Source organism: Sciurus vulgaris (assembly GCF_902686455.1).
Source record: "Sciurus vulgaris genome assembly, chromosome: 2".
Taxonomy (NCBI): domain Eukaryota; kingdom Metazoa; phylum Chordata; class Mammalia; order Rodentia; family Sciuridae; genus Sciurus; species Sciurus vulgaris.
Window position 1 is genome coordinate 169,746,605 of NC_136462.1, and position 24,274 is coordinate 169,770,878.

Sequence of the window (24,274 nt, forward strand, 5' to 3'; positions counted from 1 at the left end):
TAACTCACCTCCATAGCCTTGTTCTTCTGGGAGGTAATACACCAAGCTAAAATGATGTTTCCCAGACCCCCTTTGCAGTCAGTGTAGCCATGTGACACAGTTTTGACCAATGAGATTAGATAGAGATCTTTGGGGAAAGGTGTTCTCCTAATATGAATGAGACCCCATCCCTCTTCCCTTGAAGGTTCAGAGTCATCTCAAAACCATGAGGACCAAAGCCATGCTGTAAGAGATGGATGGATGGATAGATGGATGGAAGGAAGGAAGGAAGGGAGGAGAGAAGAAAGGTTTGTTGGTTCTCTGATGGCGTTGCTGAAATGCTATATCTGCCCCAAATTCTTAAAGTCCACATTTCATGTTAGGTGTCACAGAACTGCATTTCACGTTAGGTGAGACTAATTTCCATGAGTTTAGTTTGCTGTTTTCTATCATTTACAAAAATATTCTAACAAACATCAGCAATAATTTACCTAACCCCCTTCTGTGTTCTCAGAAGTTGCTTCTATTTCAACTCTGATGCTCCATACAACTCATAACACCATTATCATCACCCCTGACTTCTTCCAGTTTCCACCTGTCCTAAGATTATCCCTCACACGAAAGAACCAATAAGCTTAGAGGAGAATAGCCACTGGAAAGTTCTCAAAAACAACAGGTCATGTCATTCTCCAGCCTACGGCTGCACCCACAGTGGATCCTCGCCCTCTCATACTAGGGATGCAGGAGTAAATGATGACCTGAAGACAGCAATCCTATTCCAGTGACCAAAGAAATGGAGAATCTTCTGATTTAAGATAGTCTTAAGATAGTCTTCAAAATCTGCATCTATATATATATATATAAGGAAAGTAAATATTTATAGTCATGGCTGAAGTAAACATCAGAAAATTAAACAACACTAAAAGACAAAAACCACAACAGAAATAAACACCTTTTGAGAGATTAAAGGATACCCTGATTCAAATGCTGCTACTCTGCTTCTATAGGTCCTCAGAGATGTTTCTTCTGTGGAACTTAAACTATCACCATAATTTCTCTCTTATCTGTTGATCTGTCTTAATACAACATAAACTTCCAAAGTTCAAAAAGTCTGTCTATACTGAAAAATGCTAGAGAAAACATGAATGAGCAAAACAACCTGTACATTAGTTTTCCAAGAGTCTCCATGAAAAATATGCAATCCTTTAAAAAAAAAGTGAGTGTCATTTCTAGAAATAAAATAATGAGCTTCAGGAATAGTTCAACTGAGCCAGCATGACATATGTAATTGCTAAAAGAAGAGAACTACACTTAAGAAAAAGTTATTATAAATGAGGTGATGTGTTCAGCACTTTACACTCAGTATTCCATGTATACTTCACAGATCTTCAGTCAGTTCCTAGTGCCTTCTATCCCTGCAGATGAGGATGAATTCAAAGGAAGTGAAGAAGATCACAGAAGGTCACCCATCCATTAAGACGGACCTGATATTCAAACCCAGGAAGGTCAGCTGTTCTGCTGTATCACACTGCTCCCTCACTTTGGTCTTCATTAAAATATTATTTATAAACTAAATGCAGACACTGACTAAAACAATATTCACAAGAACATTCAAGGTATGGCCTCAAAAGCACACTCAGGCTTAATCTCATCCACAATCAGTGATTTTTCTTACCTTATCTTACAACTATAACCTATTACAAAGCCTCCACATCCCTATGGCATGTTTTGTAAAAAGTCACCATGTACTGCATGACCTAGAAATAATAAAAACAAACCTCAGCCTGTGGCTTCAATATATTTCTCAGAAATCAGGTAACCCCTGCTATAGTTCAGATCTTAAATGTCCCCCAAAAGCCCAGGTGTTGAAGGCTTGGTTTCCAGTGTGTGCATTCTCTCGTCTCTCTTCTCTCTTTCTCTCTTCCCCAGCTCCCTCACTCTCTTTCTCTCTGTCCCTCTCTCACTTCTGGCCATGAGATGAACAGCGTTCCTTGTCCTGAACTCCCACCATAACATGCTGCTTCACCACAGGTCCAAAAGAAACAGGGTTGAACATGAAACCATGAGCCCAAACAAACCTTTTCTCTTTTTATTGATCATCTCAGGAATTTTATCATAGTGATGAAATGCTGACTAACACAGTCTCCTCTCCATGGATGGCAAGCACAAACACTATGATTATGATATCATGTTTAGCAAGTATGTGGCACCAAGATGCTGGAGTCACTAGTGCCTGAGTGGGATTGCAAATAAAACCAATTGCTTCTATGCATATATCAAATCAGTTGAAGAGGTTTAAAATATATATTCCTTTTATCCAAATGAGTACTTATTTTAACCAAAAGTAGTGTTGGGGAGTAATATACTTCAGAAAGAAAAAAAAATTGACCACATATTGCAATAGATTTCTAACACTTTTCATTGAATAAATAATACCTCTTTAGAGTTGATGAAAACCTTAGTGAAAATATTTATCCAGTAAACATCTTAGTGAAATAAACTGTTATGAATCTAAAGAAACCTAATTTAACAACTTTCATCAATTCTCAGGGAGAAGAAATAGACTCACCACCCCCGAAACATTTGGTAATTATTTTCACACAATATGTGCACAGTCTATGATGTACGTGCATAGATGGAAAAGTATTAGCCCAAAATGAGCTTCTTTACTCTGCCATTTCAAGTTAAATCCAGCAATTCTGTAGCAACCCAGAGTATTTTACAAATCATAATTTCTATCAAAACAGCTATCAAATACCATTTGAAAAAAAAATAAAAAATGGAAATGTATTAGAAACCAAACATTTTGAGATAGCTATTAGTTGAAGAAGCATGTTTCCATACTTTTCTCCTTTCTATTAGTTACCGATTATTTTAAGAGTTTTCAATTGTAGATCTTCTAAAACAATCATGATTTAATGTAAGGGTATTGAATCATTTTCTAATTAATGACTTGACTCCCTTTAGGAATGTATTATTTTATCAGTAACCCATTTCTATACATTCCCACAATACAAAAAAAGGGTTGTGTGTGTGTGTGTATACACATATACATACACACATTTGTTTATATATACATACACATATATACACATTATTTTCAATTAAATAACACTACTGTACTCGGATTTTCTTCTACAAATTATTTTTCAATGTGTTCAATCTTCACCAAAGTCCAATGATTTTAAAAGACAGTCTTCACAACAAAAGAAAGAGGAGGCTGTTAGTTTCACAAAGGCACTATCTGTATTCAACTTCATCTTTTTAAATCTTTGATTCAAAACTCTAAGCTTACTAGCAAATTAAGACCTCTTTATGAATGCTTACCTTGTTTAAAAGATAACGTGAAAAATAGGTCAAAAGCATTTATAGTACCCTTTGCATTTCACCCCACAATCAGAAAGACACTGCCCCATTTACAAAATGAAATACTGAGGTCCACGTTAAATTAACTGACCAACCAATTTCAGGGCTAGAACTACAAACAGGTTTAAGTGTTAAAATAACTCTTTCTTATGCACCAGATAACTTCCCTTATTTCTTTTTGTGCATCATAAAGTAATTTAACAACTGACTAAGGCTCAAAAAATTATACAAATATCTAGTCTACAAATAAAGTTTAAGGAGTTATATTTAGAAGTTTTATGATTATATTGGACACTATCTTGGTACAGTTTCCTACATGCAAAGTCTAGACATAAAAGGAATTCTTATTAGTTTTTAAAAGAAAAAAGTGAGTTTATTAAATATAGATCAAAGGAAATTCCACCATGAAAAGATCAACTTTTTTGCCACTCATGGAAAAAAATGTCTCAGTAAACAAAAAGTAATCTGCTAGTTCTTAATCTGGTTCACAGACAATTATCTATTACAATTAGATTAAGGGTACTTTTGCCTTCTTTGTGCTTTTCAGTTATTCTCCAATATTTATAGAATGAACATATAATACTTTTATAAGCTCTAACGTTGTTTTAAAAATCTTGAACACTACTAAGATATAATCTTTTTATTCACAAAAGCACTATTATATAATAAATGATGCATGTTAATATATTTTTAAATATATTGTTAACTATTGATTCTCGTAACTATTACATTCATAACCTTAAAATGACTTCCTATCAAATTGTCACTATATTATACCAGATCTGGCACAAAATCATATTAAGTGTTTTGAGATCTTTTTTAATAATAATAAGCTAACTAATGAACTAATACATACACTTTACATTCATCTATGTCTGCGCCAAAGAGTAAGAATACCTGTTTTGCATTCCAAACTATTTTTCTTTACCTATGCTACTTATCCTTCGCCAACTATTAAAGTGTACTGTTATATGTTATACATTATTACATTATGTGCTATCTCTCTGACAGCTATATGGGGACTATAAAAAATTATATTTATGTATATATGTGCATATATGGAGAAGTACCTATACATTCATCATATAAACATACAGACATGCAGTTATATCCCCATATATATTCACATACAATTATATAATCTATACAAAACATATAAATGTATTTATTATCTGCACTGTTCAGAAACTTCCAGCAGAGATGCCTGTCAATCCAGTTTCAGGTTTTATCTACCTTGACCAACCTGACCAACTAGTTTGCCTGAGCTAACAATAGTTTTGAATTATTTTTCTTCCACTTCAGTGGCCAGTTATTTAACCAAATCAGTAAAGAATGTTGCAGATGAGAAACTTCAGTCCTTTTATCATACTGGTCATCCTTACCTTCCCCAGACACTGGCAAAATCACTTAAGTTTGTTCATTAAGCATTGAATACTTAAAATTCTTTTTACAGCAAAGGGTGATTATAGAGTGTGATACTTCACAAATTATAAGTGTAGCTGAAGATTTAACACCTACCTGCATATCTTGCTACTGAGACAATAATCTCTAAATTCTCTTAGACATAGAACAGGAACTCTCCCTGTTTCAGATTTCCAGCTAAATTCTCAATGCTCCAGACAAATGGATAAAAACGTAACTTTCATATACCCACATGAATTGCTACACTTGACCAATCCAGTCCAGAAGTCACCCCCAGAATCTAGGTAAGAGAAGAACTTGCACTGCAGAAGATGACTCTTCAAAGAAAATCCAATGGTCCCCTTTCCTGCCTTGTCTAGCATTGCAGGCCAAGTGCCCAAGATGACCCTCATAAATTGACACTACATGCAATGAGGGAGGCTGACAGTCCATTCATGGCTGAATGTTCATCTCAGAGCAGAAATTCAGAGTCTGCTCTGTGGGACATTTGTGAGCTTGGAGCCCCCATTTCTAGCTGATGCTACCTATATTAACACAACAAGGCAACAGAGCCTTCAAAGTCTGATAGTGCTAAGATGTGAGTTTTCCTGTGGACAAAATGAATATCCTTGGAGATGGACATGTTTGAGTGATCTTGTAAGGTCTCCATCTAAGTGGGTTGCCTGAATAGGGGTATGAGAGTCACCCACGGATGGCACTGCCCACATCAAACAATGTCATGTTGCCAGTGGATCTGCAAAAATGAACTTCCAAATATCCATCAGGATATATGTGAAAAAAAAATAGCCATAAAGGAATCGCACCTGCTAAATTCGAGAGCCTTGACCCCTTTTCTATGTCTACTGTCAACTCTGGAGGAGCCACAGACAGTGGGTAAGAAGTGTACAGGGAGGAGAGTTCAACTGGAATAACCTTTCCTACTGCTGATCACCAAGCTGGAGGCAGGCCCAAAGACTGAGAAGGCCATGAACTGGATGGGAGAATGGATGCATTGATTTATATAGCCCTATGTTTTTCTAATATTTGAAAATTAGGTAATTCCAATGCTTTAAAATGACTCAAAAGCTATGGGATTTGCCAAAAAATATCATTAAAAATACAGGAGGGAGAAAAATAAAACTAACTTCTGTTTTTACTTTACTGTGTGACCCATTCAACAAACCATTTATGCTAAGTATTCAACCTGTATAAGATCTTTTTTCATTAAGTGTAAAAGTGAAAAGAGAGAAAAAAAAAAATCAAAGTGCCAATTTAACACACCTAAATAAAATTCAACCAATGACTTTAAATGTAAATGGACTAAACACTCCATTTTAATGACAAAGATTGTCAAAGTGGATTTTATAAAAACAGCAAAATTCAACTATATGCTCTCTACACAGAGGTGCATGTTAAAAAGGAACATACACAGGGTTTCAGAAGGGTGGGAAAGTTACACCACACAAATAGTAAGACAAAGAAAGTTGAATTGGCTCTATTACTAATAAGACAAAATAGACTTCAGCACAGAGTATTACTAGAGATAAAGGAGCACTTCACAGTGATAAAAAGGTAAACCTGTAAGAGTTCTACAAACCTAAGTCTTTCACTTAAGAAGTAAGGAAACTCAGGCAACAGAGACATGACTTGGTAAGACAACGGCCAGACACAAGCCATTTCTCACCATTCCCCACTGACAGCCTTTGCCATGTCACAAAAGGTCCTAATCTAAGTTCATACGACATGAAAGTGACCGTTTTATTTGGCCAAAATCATCAACTCAGGATCTAGACAAGAAAAGACTTGGAGGAGAAAGCCACGGGAATGGGAGAAAGAGGATGGGAACCTGAGTAGGATCTGACAGTGTGCTAGTTATGTGGCCCTGAATGAATGACTTAAGTAAGAATCAGTTTCCTTATCTGTCGAATGAGGCAACTATCATCTAGCTCATATAATAGATGTAAAAAAAGAGGGGGGAGGAGGAAATTAACATCTAGCCCAAGGTCACTCAACTTTTCAGTGACAAAGTTAGGACCCCTCAACACACTATCTTTGGCTTAACTTTTGCCTGAAAGAGTGTGCCTGATGGAGTTCAGGACTTTTTGAGACACCTGAAAAATTTCCTTCCCAATGCACTAATGCTATACTTGAGAAGAACTTTTAAAAGGTGTTTTTTCTACATGGACTCTTCAGTTATAAAACACATCTTTTCTCATCTAGGATAAATGAGTTTCAGCTGATCACATTTTACTGTCATGATTGCTTTGCCTCACTCTTCCTAGGGTGGGAAAGACTACGTGGGCAATGCGGGCAGAGGGAGAATTTCAATGGTAATTTAAAATTCTCATTTCTTCTTATGTGCCAAACTGAGTCATGCAATGGGCACATTTTAAAACATTCCTTAAAAAAAAAAAGTTTAAACATAACATTATTTTATTCAAAGGAAAAAACAGTTGTAATAGTCATTCCTCTGTTTTGTGGTTACAATAACCAGAATCACATCTTCAAGATAATCTGCCCAACTTTCAGTATGTTACAAGCCTCTTCAGCAAATGAACTATTTCCCAAAGGTAAATCTGTGCTATGTAAGGCCAATCCCTGAATAAAATGTTTAAGGATCTTAACAAGTTTCTGAATTATTTTTATTATGTAATTGAGTCTGTTAAAGGAATAAACATTTACAATCACATTGGGGTTTATCTTTTCAGAATCTAGTCGATTATCCTAAATGTCAAGGTTACAGACAAGGTCAATATATTTTCAACTCAGGAAAGTAGGTGTTAGCAAGGTAGATAATGCCCATTTATGCTGCCTTACATAACCATAAGAAATTTAAGAGTAAGACAAAACTTGATAATTAATGTTAAAAAATGCATTGCTTAGGTACCAATTTTAGAAACAGCAGAATGCATACAAATCCAAAATAGGACATAAAAAAACATGAAATAAGGAAGAGAAGGAGAAGAACAGCATAAGGCCAGTGTCCTCATCTTACATATTAATTTTAGGACATATTTAAGAGCCTACTGTGTGCTAGCTACTGTAAAAATCTGACTTTAAAACTGATAATAAACTATGGCTGTTTGAAAATGCCACTAGGCTCATAATCAATTTATTCAAATAAAATTCAAATGACCGTATTGGCTGACGTGAATCACGAAATTTTGTTCACATACATAAAGGATAACTAGACTTCTTATTACCTGGATCCCATTCTATGTTGTAGCAATGTCAGAGTCTAGAGTGGTTGAAACCAAAACATAATACCTACACAAATAGCTGCATGATTTGAGTAACAAAATAGTATCACAGAGTTTAAATTATAATATTAAGAGAAAAAAATTCCTTTGTTATTTAAAGTGTATCAATGTAATGATTTGTATTTAAGATGTCTTTGTATCTGATCTTCATATTCAAGAACATACTGAATATAAATCATTTAGGTCTGTTCCCTATTTTATAACCTCAAGTCCACAAATTATTCCTAAATCAATACTTAATATAGGAATTAATAGATAAAACAACTCACTCATAGCACCTCAATTGTGCTGTTTGGGTTTGCTCTGATAGATACCAAGTTAAGCAAAATTATATTGTGCTTAATGAAAAGTCTTATGACAATTTATTCTCCACACAAAAAAAAAATGACAACAGGAAAGCACCAGCTGATTGAAAAGACATGAAAATATTTCCTGAACTAATGTTAAGATGTTAAGACCTATGAGCCAGAACCATTTTTGTTTTAGAAAACTATTCCAGTACCTATGTAGATAGCAGAGAAATCCAACAAGTATATATTATTTATCCAATTATAAATTAAGCAAGGATTCAAGTTCATAATTATAGAATAAGATTTAATTTCATGTAACATGAAATAATCCCATTCTAAGACTCCTTAAAGAAGAACTTGAAACTCACACAGAAAATAATAAATAAAAGAAATAGGCTAAAAGAAACACATGATTTATGTAATCTCTGCTTATGAACAAATTAACTCTTACGAAAGCTCAATGAAAGCAAGTACTGCGTCGACTAAGCCAACTCTAGACAAAGATCACCTTTCAAAATTAGGATTGCATGTCAAATACCAAAATTAGTATCATAAAATGATAAAGATACCTGATCTTACTTATTATTTATTATTAATCTAATTTGACCATTCTGCTTTCCTAAATTGCCAGGTACATTCATTGAAATGATTTATTCAACAGGCAAATATAAAGTACACGCTTTGTGTTAAATATTATGCTACACTGATGAAGAAACAGAAATAGGCAAGCTTAGCCCATGGGAGCTCAGAGTGTACGTGTGATTTTATGTGTGTGGGTGTGTGTGGGTGCCGGGGTGAGACACTGAATATTAAATAGGTAAACAGAAAAAGCATAGGCCCATGACGGCTATGGGGACAATGTTCACAAATTCATTAAAAAAAAAAAAAAAAAAGAAGAAGAAAGAAAAGAAACAGTAAAACTAATAAATCATTTATATTATTTTATTCTGGAAAATATTTGTTTTGGTTACTATTTCAATGGAACTGCTTTCAAAGGCATGTTAAAAAAAAAAAAAAAAAAAAAAAAGCCCCATTGTATGAGTTTTTGTGACTGCCATAACAAAATACCACAAACTGGGTGGCTTATACAACAGAAAATTTATTTTCTCACAGATTTGAATGCTAGATGAAGGCGTGAGCAGGTTCAGTTTGTCCTGTGGTCTCTCTCCTTGGCTTGAAGACTGCCACCTTCTCATCGTGTCCTCATATGGCCTTTCCTCTGTACGCATACAGCCATATAGACAAAGCTAAGGAAATTCAGGTCACCCTTATTTTGATGCCTATCTGTACCCACTCGCTGATAAACCATGTGACCTTGAATAAATGCTTTAATCACTCTGCTTTTTTAATATTAAATGATGGTAATCATGCCTAACCTAATGAATTGTCTTTGCTGCCTAACCCTGAAGGACATCGGGTTGTGGGCTGGGTCCTGGAAAATCTCAACATTCTAAAATACTGCACATTCACCTTGCAGATACTCAAAAATATCAGAAAACTGCCTGCTCCTGTTACTTCAGAGCACAGCTTTTCACGTATTCCATTCCACAGTGGGGCTGGGACGTCTGCCGTCTCCAACTATCACTCGTGCTGGTGTGTGTTTGAAACTTGCATTCTGAGGTCTCACACCTTGTGTGAAGGCAGGAAGTAATGGTTTAACAGATCCTGTGTACCCACTATCCTGGTCCCTTTTGCAATAAAAATGTTGCTCTCACCTCTTGGAGGAAAATGGGCAGGAATTTCTCTTGAAATATTCTAGGCCAGGAACCCTGTTGAGAAATGAGGCATGCCTTAAGATAATGAATGCTCTTGCCTCTCCAGCAAAGCTGGGAGCACCTCAGTTCAGTAAAAAAAAAAAAAAAGGAAATTTTCAGAAGGTTTTCAAAAGACATCTACTGCTTTGAATCAAGGAGTGGATTCCTCCTGCTTCTCAATATTTGTGGAAGACCTGTCTGTCTGCCCTGTTTATAAATTCATACATAGAAAATAAAAATTAATATGTAACTGAACTGTTCAGAAGAGCTGGGCACTCACAGTCACTTTTAGAATAGGTACTAGTTCCCAAATCATCTGTGCATTTAAATTTCTTCCTTTCTCTTTGGTATCTGCATGAGAAATCCCCTGTATGTTATTTCTGACAAATGGAAAAGAACTTTAACCAGTGACTTTGAAATTCTTTCAAAGAGAATGAAAAATGGACAGAATGAGGCCAGGCTTATGATTCTCAGAGGGCCTCACAGGTCCAAAAAGACTCTAAATAAAAAAGAAATATTCTCTGTGTTTCTAAATGCTATTGTGAAGTATTTTTTGAGTAGCTGCAGTAACTGAACTAGAATCCTCCTAAATGTTGTCTCCATTGAAACTTGAACAATGATATATTTAATAATTAATATACTCCACCAGCACTTTTTTCAACACAATGCTAAAGTAAATTTGGTAAACCAAAAAAATGCCAATTATGACCAATGAACCTCTTAAACATTACTGATGCTGCAGGCCTGAGGAGGGAAGTCTGAGAAAGACCGTCAAAGCCACACTGTTCACAAGATTCAAGCCATTAGAAATAAAAAGCTCCCTTCAGACTCTGAAACTATGAAAGGTGCTCTTTCAAAAGCAATATTCAGCACAATGTTCCCCTCAATTCATTAAAAGTTTTCTCTATTTGGCACTGGTATATCTGTAGGTCATTTTGAAAATAAAATGCTATGAGAAAATAAATACAAAGCATTTTAGATTTTCAAGAGTCCCACTTAATAAAATAATCTGATTAAACAAACTCTTTTTCCCCCTAAATTTCCAGCCAAGTTTGAAGCAAAAAAATTTTTCTGATTCAGAGTTATTACACATTGTAAAAAAAAAAAAAGCATAACTTGATTAAAATTGAACTTACCAAATAGAAAAAAAAATGTGAATATGTGCCCACGGGAATAAATGATAAACTATCTTCAGGGAAATGTCTCCTCTAGATGTAGTATATTAATATATTACAGTGTCAAGATTTCTGTTAGCAGAAATAACGAATATAGAGTTTTCAAATGACTGATCATCTTTCCAAATTGATCGTTCTGCCACTTTTTCAACCACCAGTATAAATAATCACGGAAAATTTTTGCCTCTGTAATGAGTCTATAGATGGCTTCATTTTATTAAATATGGCATCTCCATTGCTTACTCACTCATTGCTTTTCTAATTTACCCATCCTGCAGAATTCCCAATAACAGCATTTAGTTTTTCATTCATTTAAGAGACATGAACTTAGTCTCTAATATGCACCAGATTTTCCCACTCCCCAAGAGGGTCCTGTTGTAGCTAAAATTTGCAATTCATTCAACAGGAAGACCAAAGTAGGAACACACACCAGGCTTCTCTGCAAAGAAGATAGAAACTGAGAAGGATCTTAAAGGCCTATAGGATTCAGTCAGTTGAAGAAAGGGATTGAGGACAAAGTCAGAAAAGATACTGTGGCCATTGCCTTGATGTTCTTAAATTTTAATAAAGCTTAGTACAAGCAATGCTAATAAAGGAGTTGAGATTTCATTGTAAGGTTCAAGACATGGATTTGCACTTGGCAAATTAGGGAAACAAATTCTTTCTAAAAGCAATAGGGTGCTATTGAATATTTCAGAGGTAATTCTCTAAGATTTGTTTTGCACAGATTACTTTAGCTGAGGATGGAGAATGGAGTCAAGAGGCAAAGATGTAAACTTATAAAGTTGCTATTTACATGTCAGTCTCCTCCTGGAAACTGTTAACCCAAGGCAAAGAGCTCCAATTCCACCATTGTTAAGAGTACCTGATGTTCCTTTAATAACCAATGGAATACAAGATGGAATGAATTGCAGAGACAGGGAGGCAGATTGAAACATTCACAGAACAATCAAAGCATGAAATAGGATATAAATAGGCAGTAGCAACAGGAAGAGAAAAAGCAGACAGAAATGAAAGATTGTAATGGGTAGACTCAACAGATGGGTGACTTGTTCCACAAAGATTTAGAGCCCCTGGACATACACATGCAGTGAAGTTGAGGATTCCTGTTTCAGGCACCCTGACTTGGAGCACCTATAGGACTTCAAGGTCAAAATCAGTACCAGACCATGGAATATTATCTGAAGCTCAGAAAAGAGGTCAGAGATAAAGAAGTCTTCCTTAAATAGGTGAAAGTGAATGAGTTCTCTCATACACAAAGTGTCTAGAGTGAGAAGAATCAAGAGCAATGTAGAGACCTACAGGGAACACCATTTTAAGGAGTGGGTGGTGGAAGAAGCTCTCATGAAGCTCTGCTCTAATATATGAAAATAACTTTGCATGCAAGGTAAAGCAAGTTCTTAGAATTAGGAACTTTGGAAGTCTACAATGATAACAGTAAGAATGAATTAATCTAATGCAATTCCTTCAGGTTCGAGTGGTGATGTGACATCCCCAAGAGTCACCGACTCTGGAACTTCCACAACAGCAGCTGCTAATAGCTAGTGTTTTGGTTTCCTATACCATAAAATTTGAATATAAGAAAAGATGAACTCCTTCCTGCATGATTTTATGATTCTAATCGTGTCGTTGCTTAACAAGCACACATACCAAACAGAACAGTCTTCACCTTCTCCAATAATAGAACCAAGATAAGCACCAAGTCAGAGTCTTACTGACCTCCTAAACAAATGGAAAATACAGCTGGTTCATTTCTACTCAGTGATGCTAATGATTTAGTTAAATTGACTTCTTTGAAGGAAAATTACTGTTAATAACCTTAATTTCCTCCTAGTCTCTTTCCCTAGGTGCCTGACATTTTAGATAAAATATTTTCATAAAATATTAAAAACAAAGGAATTAAATCTTAGGTATCCACCTCTATGTTGACAGACTTTATGAATCCCTTCTATCTCTAAGCCTACATTTTTTGTTTCATCAAATAAATACAGAAAGTTTCCCATCCTATGTAATTTCTAAGAATCACAAGAATGTCACTTATAAGGCCAACAGCAAATCCTACTGATACCAGCCATGTGGCACTGTGGAACATTCCCAGTTTTTTTGTTTTTGGTTTTTTCAATTTAATCACTGTAACTGCAGTTTTATTTTCATTGTCCTCAAAACCAGACCACAGGCTGTCAATCCTGGTCTGAACTTTTCTCCATGAATACCTCTGTTCTTAGAGGGCAAGTAGGTAGGGTCTGCCATCTGTCTCCCCAGATTCATTGATAAACCTCTTCCACCCTCACCCTTTAGGTTTTTTTTTCTGGGTTCAACTAGTGAAACACACCCACCAGAGTTTGGAAGTCAGGAGGACAGTGAGGTAGGTATACACATTCCCCTGCTGTCTCCCCAAGTGGATCTTTAGATTGACTATGTCCCTCTAGAAAAGGGCACAACTCTTATCAGACAGTTCTTCTTGTCCCTTCCCTTGGAGGAGTAATAGCTGCCAATCATTGCAGGTCCTCTTTAGTACACACCATGATTGTGTTCCTACACCTGCCCACACCTTCTTGTAGGTCCCTTTTTTAAGCCCGCCCCTACGGACTTGGTTTACATGTACCATCTCTTTACTAGCAGGGCTCCAAAGGACACAGGTTTAAAGAGTGACCAGGTGATGCCCTTCTTTGGGCTTTCACAGACATTATCAAAGGCAATTGTCTGTAAACTGTGAAACGCTTTAACATTTTCAAGAGCAAAATCTATCACAGACTTTCTTGACTATGCAAGGTTTCAGTGCCAAGGAAATGCGACTGAATCCTGCCATATTTCTACAATTCACAGTATGCTGCAAAAAATAAACATGCAGAAGGCACACAACCAGAATCTGAATGTCATTGCCAAACTAGCCAGAATTTTTTCTTAAAAATGGATATCTGGAGAAACAGATGAAAGTACCAAATCCATCTTCGGAAAACAGAAACAAGATTTGGTTTTTCTGCCATTTAGCCACATCAAGACTTATTAATCCTGTTATTGAATCCAATTCTTTCAGTGCATGTCATAGAATTCTGAAAAGTAGCAAATAATTAACTTTATATTATTGATAAGAATTGTAGTTATCAAAGCTGTCAGTTTTGCAAAAGTTCAAACCTGGTGACCTAGATTTTCTGTATTTTCCCCAATATCTCTCTAAATGAAAATAGAGCACAGCTTTAAATTTACATAGTCCTTTGTCTATAAATCATTTCTAAAATCATGAAAATTAACTTCAGGTATCTATTAAAGGAAACTCAATAAGATAGCATTCTCTCTAGTCTTCTAATTCTCTAAGGAGTCTGTAAAAAGGGATTCTTCAATAATTAAGTACAGTTGTTCCTCAGCATCCACGGGGGTTTGGTCCCAAGACCCCCAACAGATATCAAAATCCACAGATACTCAACTCACTTATATGAAGTGGTGTAGTATTTCATATAACCTATGCACATCCTCCTGCATAGTTTAAATCATTTCCAGATTAACTATAATAGCTAACATAATGCACATGCTATGTAAATAGTTGTTATATTGCATTATTGAGGGAAGAATTATAATTAAAAAAGGTATATACATGGTCAGCACAAACAACTTTTTTTTCTTGAATATTTTCAATCTGCAGTTGTTTGAACTCACAAATTGTATGGATACAGAGAACTGATTTTATTAGGAATCTAGAGTTACAAATACACCTAGGCAGGATTTTTAACAATGAAATTAATGTAATTGACCAACTCAGTGTCAACCTCTGTTCTGTGCTGGTTGTGAAGGACTGCACTTCTCTGGCCACGTGTTCAAGAGTATTAATGGATGTCCCTGCTGGGAGTATAGAGTTTCACAGCTACCCAAATTGATCATAAAATAAACTTTCAACTCTCTGATTCTACAAGATATCTCTTTATTAAAGGACTTCTACATTAGCCCCTTAACTGGAAAATTCTTTTTGATTAAGTAGTGTATTGTCAAGGAATTTTAAAAATATAGTCTATTCTATTTCTAAAGTCATTTCCTGGTATACAGTATATAACTGAAGTCTAACTGAATTAGTAAATTGATGTAACAATGTGGGGCATACTTCAGTTAGAGGAGATATTCAGCTGCATGATTTGAGGTACTGGGAGATAGAAATTTCATGGGAACCTTTTAAAAAGACAATGTGTCAATGCTCTCTCAAAATTTAAAAACTGCATACCATTTTGACCAAATAGTTTATTTCTTGAAATTTAACTACAAGAAATTCACACATGTGTGCCTGAACACTTATGAAAAAGATCTTCAATCTTTCAGTTTGCAATACTAAAAATTTTTAAATAGTTCAATAAAGAATGGCATATACATATTCCCATATTTTAAGCAGTGTTAGAAAGAATGAGGAATCTAGTATACCAGCATGATAAAATCTCCATGATATGTAGATAAGTGAATAAAACCGAGTCACATAACAACATATTCAGTATGATACAGTTTGTGTAATTAAAAAAGGACATGTATTTTTACTTACATGTGTAACTGCATAGAAAAAGGTAGGGAAAGAGACATACTAAAGTGTTTTCAATGCTTATATCTGGGGATGGGTGTTGGTGGGAAAGAGTACTTTACATTTTGCTTCTGCATTCTGTGCTGTCATTTCAACTGGAACTTGTTAGTTTAATACCTATATCATTTTTAAAACCACTTAAAACAAAAACTTGAAAGACATTCCAGAGAGGGCTTTGGTACTGTCCATCATAGCACATCAGTAGATAAGAGAAAAACCCATCTCAAAGGGACTGCACATTCATTTCATCCAGCATGACTTCCTGTTTAAGAGCAAAAAGGAAATTGAGGGCTCAGAGGTTGAAATAGCAACCTGTGGAAACAGATCTACTTTCTATATGTAGGACGAATATAGCAACAACCAAATGGCAGAAGAGACAACCTATGACTGGTTTAGTGTTCAATTCTAATCTGTGACACATGGAAGATAACCTCCATGTTCCCAGAAATGAAGTCACCCATTTCTCTACACATAGGCATTCTTATTTTATGAGTGTCATGAAATCCAAGAGAAAAATCATACCCTACATCTTGACATTGTGTATTTGCTCACATTTTGGAAAAATGGGGAAGAGAAAAATCAGGCAGAAACTCAGAATCTGAACTGTAACCACCTTTGTATGAAATTTAACAGAAAATGTAAAAGGGCAAAACAAAGTCATTGACATTTTCCAATACACGATATTTCCAAGCACTTACACTTGACAAAAGACTCAAATTTTGACAAAAGGCACAACTGAGCAGAATTCATTCCAGAAATATGGTTGGTTTGGCCACACCCTGGGCTGACAGGTTTATTTCTATTTTAATTATTTCCAAACATTTTAAAATGAGATTGCACACTCCAAATACATTTTCATTTCATGCTTCTCTTGAAAATTCATAGGCACTGGCAACACTGAGGCCCCGGGTCCACCTAGTAGAAATCTGGCAGACCTGGGTGACAGCTGATCCCCAGGAGGAATTTGAATGGACACAAGTCTTATGTCTCCCTAAGTCTCTGACACCTATCTGCACTTGGGCCTGATACTTGCCTGGCCCTTGGAGGCACCAGCCCATAGCAGTCACACTGAAACCATAAGAAACTCCTCCAGAAAACAAGATACAATATTTTTTTTGGCTACTCCAGACTAGTATTTAGTAACCTCCCTCTCTCAGCTATCTGGCCCATGCAACTGCAGAAACAAGCACCTGGAATGAGATGAAGACACATGGCTTTGCCCTCAGCTTTCTATTTCAATTCCATCTGCACAGCAGGGTTGCCAGAAGCTTATCTGCCACATCTCAGCCCAGTCACTTGCAATCATTGTCACAAAACTTTCTATTGTAACAAAACTTTCTGCAGTTTGTACCACCCTGGTTGGCCGGTAACACAATACAGCGGTAGAAAGCTGGGAGTTCTAGAGTCCACCCACCGGGTTTCAATCCCAATTCTAACTCCCTGGGATGATGAACTTCACCCCTCCAAGCCTCAGTTTCCCCAAATGTATATTCTTTAATACTCATCTAAAAAGCTGTTAGGATTAAATGTAGTAGCATATTTTAAGTACTCAACAAATGTTCTATTATTTTGTTTTACTGTTGTTATTTCTACACAAAGTAGTGAATGTCAGTGTTCCCACTGAAGTCCTGTGGGAAAACAGGAGTCATGACAACTCCCCCTAAACTTCAGTGATCCCCAAATTCTTCCAGTGTATATTTCTCTCCTTCCGACTCAATGGCTTAATAAGGTCTTTTTTAAAATCCTGGCTGAGAGATGTCCTAGGAATAGCATCTGGCTCACTGAGTAGTTGTACTTCGAAATCCCAGTCACAAAATTTTGAGGCTGTTAGGGTTGAGTTAATGTTAGATCCTTCTATTCAAATGTAGTCACAGAGTTAGGCATGTCCAAAGGAAGATCTAGCACTTCATGGTGGCCCCATGAGGGGACAAGAACATTATGTATTTGCAAGGTAGTCAAGCAAGCGTCCCTTCTAAGTTTTAAAGAAATCTCCTCTAACTGAACCATTTGCCTTTATGGAGGCAAGTAGGAAAGATGAGTTATAATAATACTACAAGCACTGATAGCAAAAGGGCAATAGCAGTTATAGCAGTGACAGTCACTTATTACCCTGAATCATTCGCAATGCAGCACTGTGAATAACCCCATAGTGTTATTCTCCTACTTTTTACATATTGGGCAACTGAGGTTCAGAGTAGATGCTCAGGGTCACATAGGTAGCACAGGACATTGTCAGAATTCGAGCTCAGTCTACTTGATTCCAAGGCCTGGAGGTCTCAACAACCTTACATTCCTGAAAGTAAACTCACACTGCAATCCCCCATTGCACCCAACCACCAGCTGCCTCTGAGAGGGAGCATTTCTAGAGCAGATGTTCTTCACCTTGTGTGGATCATGGACCCCCTTCATAACCTGGTGACTTCTTTAGACTGTCTTCAGCATCATATTTTAAAAGTACAGCAGAGACTAATCATATTGACATATATTTATAAAAATAATATGCATTAAAATGCAACTTGCAAAGTATTATAGGTGATTCTATTCAACCCATTAACTGCCACAGTCTAGCAGTGGCTCTAGTATCTTCCCTAATTGTCACTTGAAAGTAAATGCAAATACAGATTTTCCAGCTACATTTATGAACCCACCAAGTTGCATCCTCAGAACTTGATGAGATGGACAGGTCTGAAGTGAGGAACACCTCCTATTCTAGGAAATAAAAGATATCAAATATAAGATTGGACTGTGATCTCTTTTCTCTGGATGGGCTGCTTATAATTAATCACCTCAAGTTACTTTTTTCTTCCTGTTTCTTAGGAATTGACTACTTAGATTCATTCATGTCAAAGAGCCAAAAACATCCTTTAATTGTTCAGGAGGAAAAGAATGCTTTAGAAGGGCAATGTGTCCTAAAGAAAGGATTTGCCTGCCCAGGGGTGTTTCAGCATCTGGAGGTGGAATTTTCCAAAGGATCATGGGAGAACAGCTGTGAAGGAGACTCCCAGTCAAGGGAAGAAGATAACACTATCTTGTGGTCACATGGTGTGCGACATTCTCATTTAAAGTTTATATGAAGTAAGGGAGAGAGGTCTTCAGATTTATGTACCTTTCAAATTTTTTTGATTCCATAAAGAAAAAGAAAGAATAACGTTGACAGAGTTCATACAGAGCAAATAAAAATCTCAGCTGGTCATTTATTCTCCAGAACATAATGATCTCCTAGCTGAGATTTGAAAGGCAGGCCATTCTTACTTTCACCTGCTCTAGGAACTTGGGTTATAACTTTGCAGAAGAGAAGCATCCAAAGATATATCTAACCAGATTTTTAGAAAGTGTAGTTTGGAGGTGGTTGTGTAATTGAATGAAACTGGCCTTTCAAATAAAAGTAATTCTGGAGTGATTTTTTTTGAAAGCAGGCTTAATTCTAACAAGGGCAATGCAAACGTCTCATTTCCATCTGCTCAATATTGCATTATTACCGAATTCTTCCTTCACTGCGAGTAAAGCAAACCCATTTTTATATTAGGTGGGTTAAAGAATCACAACCCCTGAACATGCAAAACCTTTAATTCTTTCTAAGCAGCAAGATAAATAATATTACAACTTGAGGAAGTAATTCTACTTTAAAGGGTGAGGCTTATCAAACGAAAACTATTAAGCAGAAAAACAAATACTAAGGAATAAAAAGAGGAAGGCGGTTCTATTTCCCAAGTATAACAGGGAAAGATAAAAATATGGAATGGTTGGCACAGAGAATTAGCCTAAACCTAGTGACATTTGAACCCCAACATCAAAACCAGAGAGCCACTGCTGCTGCCCATCACTGTTGGAAGCAACATCTACCTCTCAATAGATGGGTAAGTCCTTTTGACAAACACTAATGTGCTTATAAGTTCATAGTATGAAGTGAAAAGTAACAATTTTGGAAACTTCAATCTAGACACAAAATTACCAACTGTGATCATTAAACCATCTCCATTAGTCCTTGACCTGATTCTGCATATCAAACACAGAAGTTCTTGATTTTACAGGGGCTCATTGTGATTGTTCATTAAAAACCTGGGTCATCAGTGTTGGTAAACACACTGTTTCATCCTTACTTTAGAGGTGGTCATAAAAGACATTAATTTAGTCTCAATCTACTCAATAATAAGTATAAATTTCAAAGAATATTTATACTTACCCCAAAATACAAGTTCATTATTAAAGGCATTTGTGGAAAACATAAGAAATATACACACTTTCCTTCCCATGACTATATATATTACCGAAGTGCTCTGATCCAAAAGTAAGATTTTAAAATAAAAAAAAAATCAAAAGTGGCAGTTAATTACTAACTTTGGAAAAAGTAACCTGCAAAAATTGTTCATTAATTCTGATTAATTTAAGTTTGCCAGTTACATCTGAAAAACTGAGGATGAAAATATAGACAGTGAACCCAGAAGCTAACTTCCCTATTTCAAAGCCTTTCACAAATTAGTATGCCAATGTGAGGAGTCAAGGGAAACAGCACAGACCCTGAAAGTTCAATTTCACCTCAATTTCACTTGGAGGGTGGGATAGGAATGAATACAAGGCAAGCACTTAGTAATCTTTTCAATTTTTAATAAATCAAACTTAAAAAAAATTTAGGAATATCCTAGGAAAATATCCTTTTCACTGGGATTGCTAAGTATAACTGGCCCATGTTGCCAACATCTGCAATATACATTAACGTAAAGGCAACTGAATATGTTCTTGGAAAAGACAAAACGGCAGTGATACAGGCACCAATTGGTCTCTGCTAGGGACGGGATATTTCAGATTTTAAAAATTCATTTCTGCAAAAGCTTTTTGGTAACAACTAATACTTTTTCAAGTCTCATATTTCACTATCTCATAAGACAAAAACACTGCCTCAGGATTCCAGGGCATATAAGGAGCTTAACATCATTCACGTTTTTCAGGCACACAAATATAAAACTTCCAAAAGAATATTTTAGAACAAAACTCATCTGTGTGGGTGTGCATTTGTAAAATAAAAGTAGAATTATTCCAACAGATGTAAATGTGCACCCAGTGATCAAATGGAATCTTTGAAATTCTGTTTTGACAGTTACTCTTAGAAAAGCATTTCCACTGAGATTAATTCAGAGCTGGGTGGTGGTATCATCAAAGCTAAACCAAAACTAAGTTCTGATGGCTGAGTAATAATATAGTTGGAGGGAAGTGTAACTAGTAATCTAATACATGGTACCTTTAGCTATATTATGTTACATTGAAAGGTTACTAATTCTGGTAGCAAAATTCCCATATTCATAAAAATGCTATACCATTTAAATGTGAATTTTTTATGAAAACAGGTGTTCTCCTAAGAAAGAACTCATTTATTAAACTTCTGTAGTTCAAAAAGAAGATGACATAATAAATCAATACACCAGCTAAAAAATATGCAAGATTTGTCCTATGAAAAACACAGCATAAAGATTACATAACACAGATAGTCAGGGATTACACTACACACTCCTGCTGGGCTAGATTTTTGATCTGACATATAATTCTAATTCTGTAAGTCAGGCCACTGAAGTTTAAAGAATATAAAATATAAAGTTCTCAATTCACCACACCTTTTTAAACCAACCTTCTTGAAAACACTAAAAAAGATAAAGTTAAAATTTTACACATGTACAGAGTTTTCCTATTCTGAAGAGCACAGTTCTTGGGACATTTTCTTCACCTCCTTGGAGAAGGCCCAGGTAAAGTCACCAGTTGATTTTCCTGGTTATGTTTACTTCATGAACATTATTTCTCTTTAAAGGGGAAGTCCAGTTTCAATTTGAGATGTTATATGATGGCCTATGTTTGGAGATATTATTGCCAAACAAAGAAAAATTGTTAAACAACTATCTTCACATAGCCATACCTTACATTTATAGATCACCATGTATCACATTTATGGCTTCAAAACCATGACAATCTTCCGTGAATGTTTTATCCCAAGTTAAATCTCAAACACTATACTTTAGAACAACAGCTAGAATCATTACAGGAGTTAAAAGAAAAAAAGCTAAGAGTTATCTCTCAAATACATAGATATTTATAGAAATGTAATAGACATTTGCCTTTCTAAACAATGCTAGTTTTATGATTCTAGATAAAGTTACACTTAGACGCATTTAGAAATTGGAGAATTCCTTATCTTCATACTTCGATTTGGCAGTCTACGAAGTCTACACTGGGAAGTACTGTACTATACAGGGTCTAAGTGGTTAAGAAAAAGCAACTTTAAAATTCGGAAAATAAAGGGATCTTTTGTCTCCTTCATTGATATGCTTTCAGGAGGCCCAGACACTGCCCCCAAGGAGTGCTGAGCCTGTGGGTGCAGTTTTAAGTGTAAATGGTCAATCATTTCTCTCTTCCACAGAAGAGGATAAGAAGATCCACACGCATACACATTTACATGCGTTGCACGGTGCCAACTATTTCCAACCAAAATAATCATATATACGTCGAGCCGAGCTATTTCTAGCCCAGAAGTAGGTGAATGTCTGGAGAGTGTGAGGAAACCCAGTAGGTGATGACTTCAGGGGAAGGGGGGTGGCGGCGGGGTCCCCTGCCTCCCGCGCGCGTAGGGCGCTTAGCACCCCGCACCTGCACCGGGTACCCAGCAGGGCATCCGGGTGCGCGCGCGCGCGTCCGGGACGCACCCGCCGAAAGCAAACAAGCCCCGCGGGCTGGGGCGGGCGGGAGCATCCTCGGGCGGGACCCGAAATGCCTTCTCCTACCTGTCACTTTGCCTGGAACTGCTGCCGGGGATGCGGCCACGGCCGCCGCCTGGAGACCCAGTGTGTGCGCGCGTGTGTGTGCGCGCGTGTGTGTGTGAGATCTTGTTTGCGGTGCGGCTCACTTACTGCTCCCGGCGCCACCAACCCCCTCCCCGCCATAAAGAGCTGCCGCCAAGCCCCCTCCCGGCGCGCCCCAGTCCCGCCCTCCCGCTGCCTCCGCCCCCCCCCCCGGCCTCCCCGCCTCCCCGCCTCCCCGCCGCGCGGTCCTTACCTCAGCGGAGGGCGGGGGGTCTCTGATGTCCCTCCCGGGCGAGCCCACGGGGCAGCGCCCGCCGGCTCCGCCGTCTGCCGGGCTCTGCGCGTCGCCGGCCCCGGGCCCCACCGCCCCTCAATGGCCCGCGAAACCTTCCTCCCCAGCCCCCGAGTCTCCCTCCCGGTTTTCGCCTCCCGGCTCCGGAGCCCGAGCTGTCGCCTCGCAGCCCCAACCTGCCCAGGCTACGGAGCATGCCCAGTGCGGCGCGCCCGGGCTGGGCTGGGGGTGGGCAGGGGCCGGGCTGGCCGCCTGGCTGCTGCGAACCCGCGGGGCGGGGAGGGGGCGCCGAGCCGGCCCCGGGCTCAGCCTTGCGTGCCGGGGTCCGGGTGGCCAAAGTGGATGGAAGGTAGCGCTGGAAGAAGGTGGGTGGGGCGTTCGACGAGGCCGCCCCTCTGCGCGTTTCTCTGGGGTCTCCCTGCAGTTCCCCGCCGCACGTGCGGGGTGCCTGGGGTTCCGTTTGCGCACTGTGTGTCGCGGGGCTCAGGACCGAGAGTGGGGCTTACCCTTCTCGGATGGGAAAGGTATTGGGCAGTGGGCGGTGGGCAGGGGTGGGAGTCGAAAGCCGAAGTGGACAGTACTGGCGAAAACTGGTGCCCCAGAACCGCTGGCCAGGATGGACGGAATACTTATTTGTTTATATTTTGTTTAATAAATACATAAAGTGCTTACACTCTGTCAGGCACTCTTCTAAACGTTTATTATTCATTTAATCCGTAAAAAAAATAATTCTAAAACAAGTACTACTATGATCTCTTTATTTCTCGGGGCTTACACCGATCTATAGACAGAGAAAGTGGTTCCAAAAAGTCTTCCCCCAAGTGCAACCTCAAACACGCAACAACACCACCCCCCCACCCCCGACATCGGTCCCTGGGATGCCGGGGCGCTGCTCCAGCCAGTTCCTGGCCCATCCTTGCCCTAGGACAACCCCCAGATGCTTTCAAGTTACACTTACACTCAGGCCCTAACGGTGAAGGCTCTAGCATCACCCTTTGTGTGGACCCTAGTTAGGAGCTGCTCCAGGACTCCCAAAGGGTTCCCTCCTCCCCGGGGCTACTCTGCCTCCTCCTCTTCTCGGTCGGCGGCCACCAAAACCCGGAGACGTGGCACCTGCGCATTGGGGACTGGGGCCACCACGCTTACAGCTGTACTGGGCATGCTCAGCCTCCGGAGCAGGTCCAGCTGGCCAGGAGGAAAAAAGGGCCTGACTGCGCGGGTAGCTTAAGAAATAGAGGAGCAATGTATGAGCAAACAGTAGTCCAGAATTGCAGTTAGAAATGCAAAGGCTTATTCCCCTAGTACAGTTTGGCCATTTCCAGGCAGTTCTAAGAGAGGGACATCATCATCAAAAGTTAACCAACTGGGCACTCTTAAGCAGGAGGGGGCTGAGGGCCCACTGACCGCGCTGCAGATAAAC

At 38.1% G+C, this 24,274-nt stretch overlaps 1 protein-coding gene across 12 annotated transcripts in view; it reads right to left on the reverse strand.

Moving 5' to 3' along the window:
- Positions 1-23,127, reverse strand: part of PLCB4 (phospholipase C beta 4) — a 389,153-nt gene extending 366,026 nt beyond the window's left edge. For 5 of the 12 annotated variants that reach the window (XM_079129411.1, XM_079129408.1, XM_079129410.1 and 2 more), the window contains exon 1: positions 22,816-23,124. The gene's annotated coding sequence lies outside the window, so the exon portion shown is untranslated. Of the gene's footprint in view, positions 1-22,544; positions 22,711-22,815 lie in introns of those variants that run through there. The other 7 variants (XM_079129401.1, XM_079129405.1, XM_079129409.1 and 4 more) reach the window with 3 other exon arrangements.
- Positions 23,128-24,274: the final 1,147 nt, after the last annotated feature.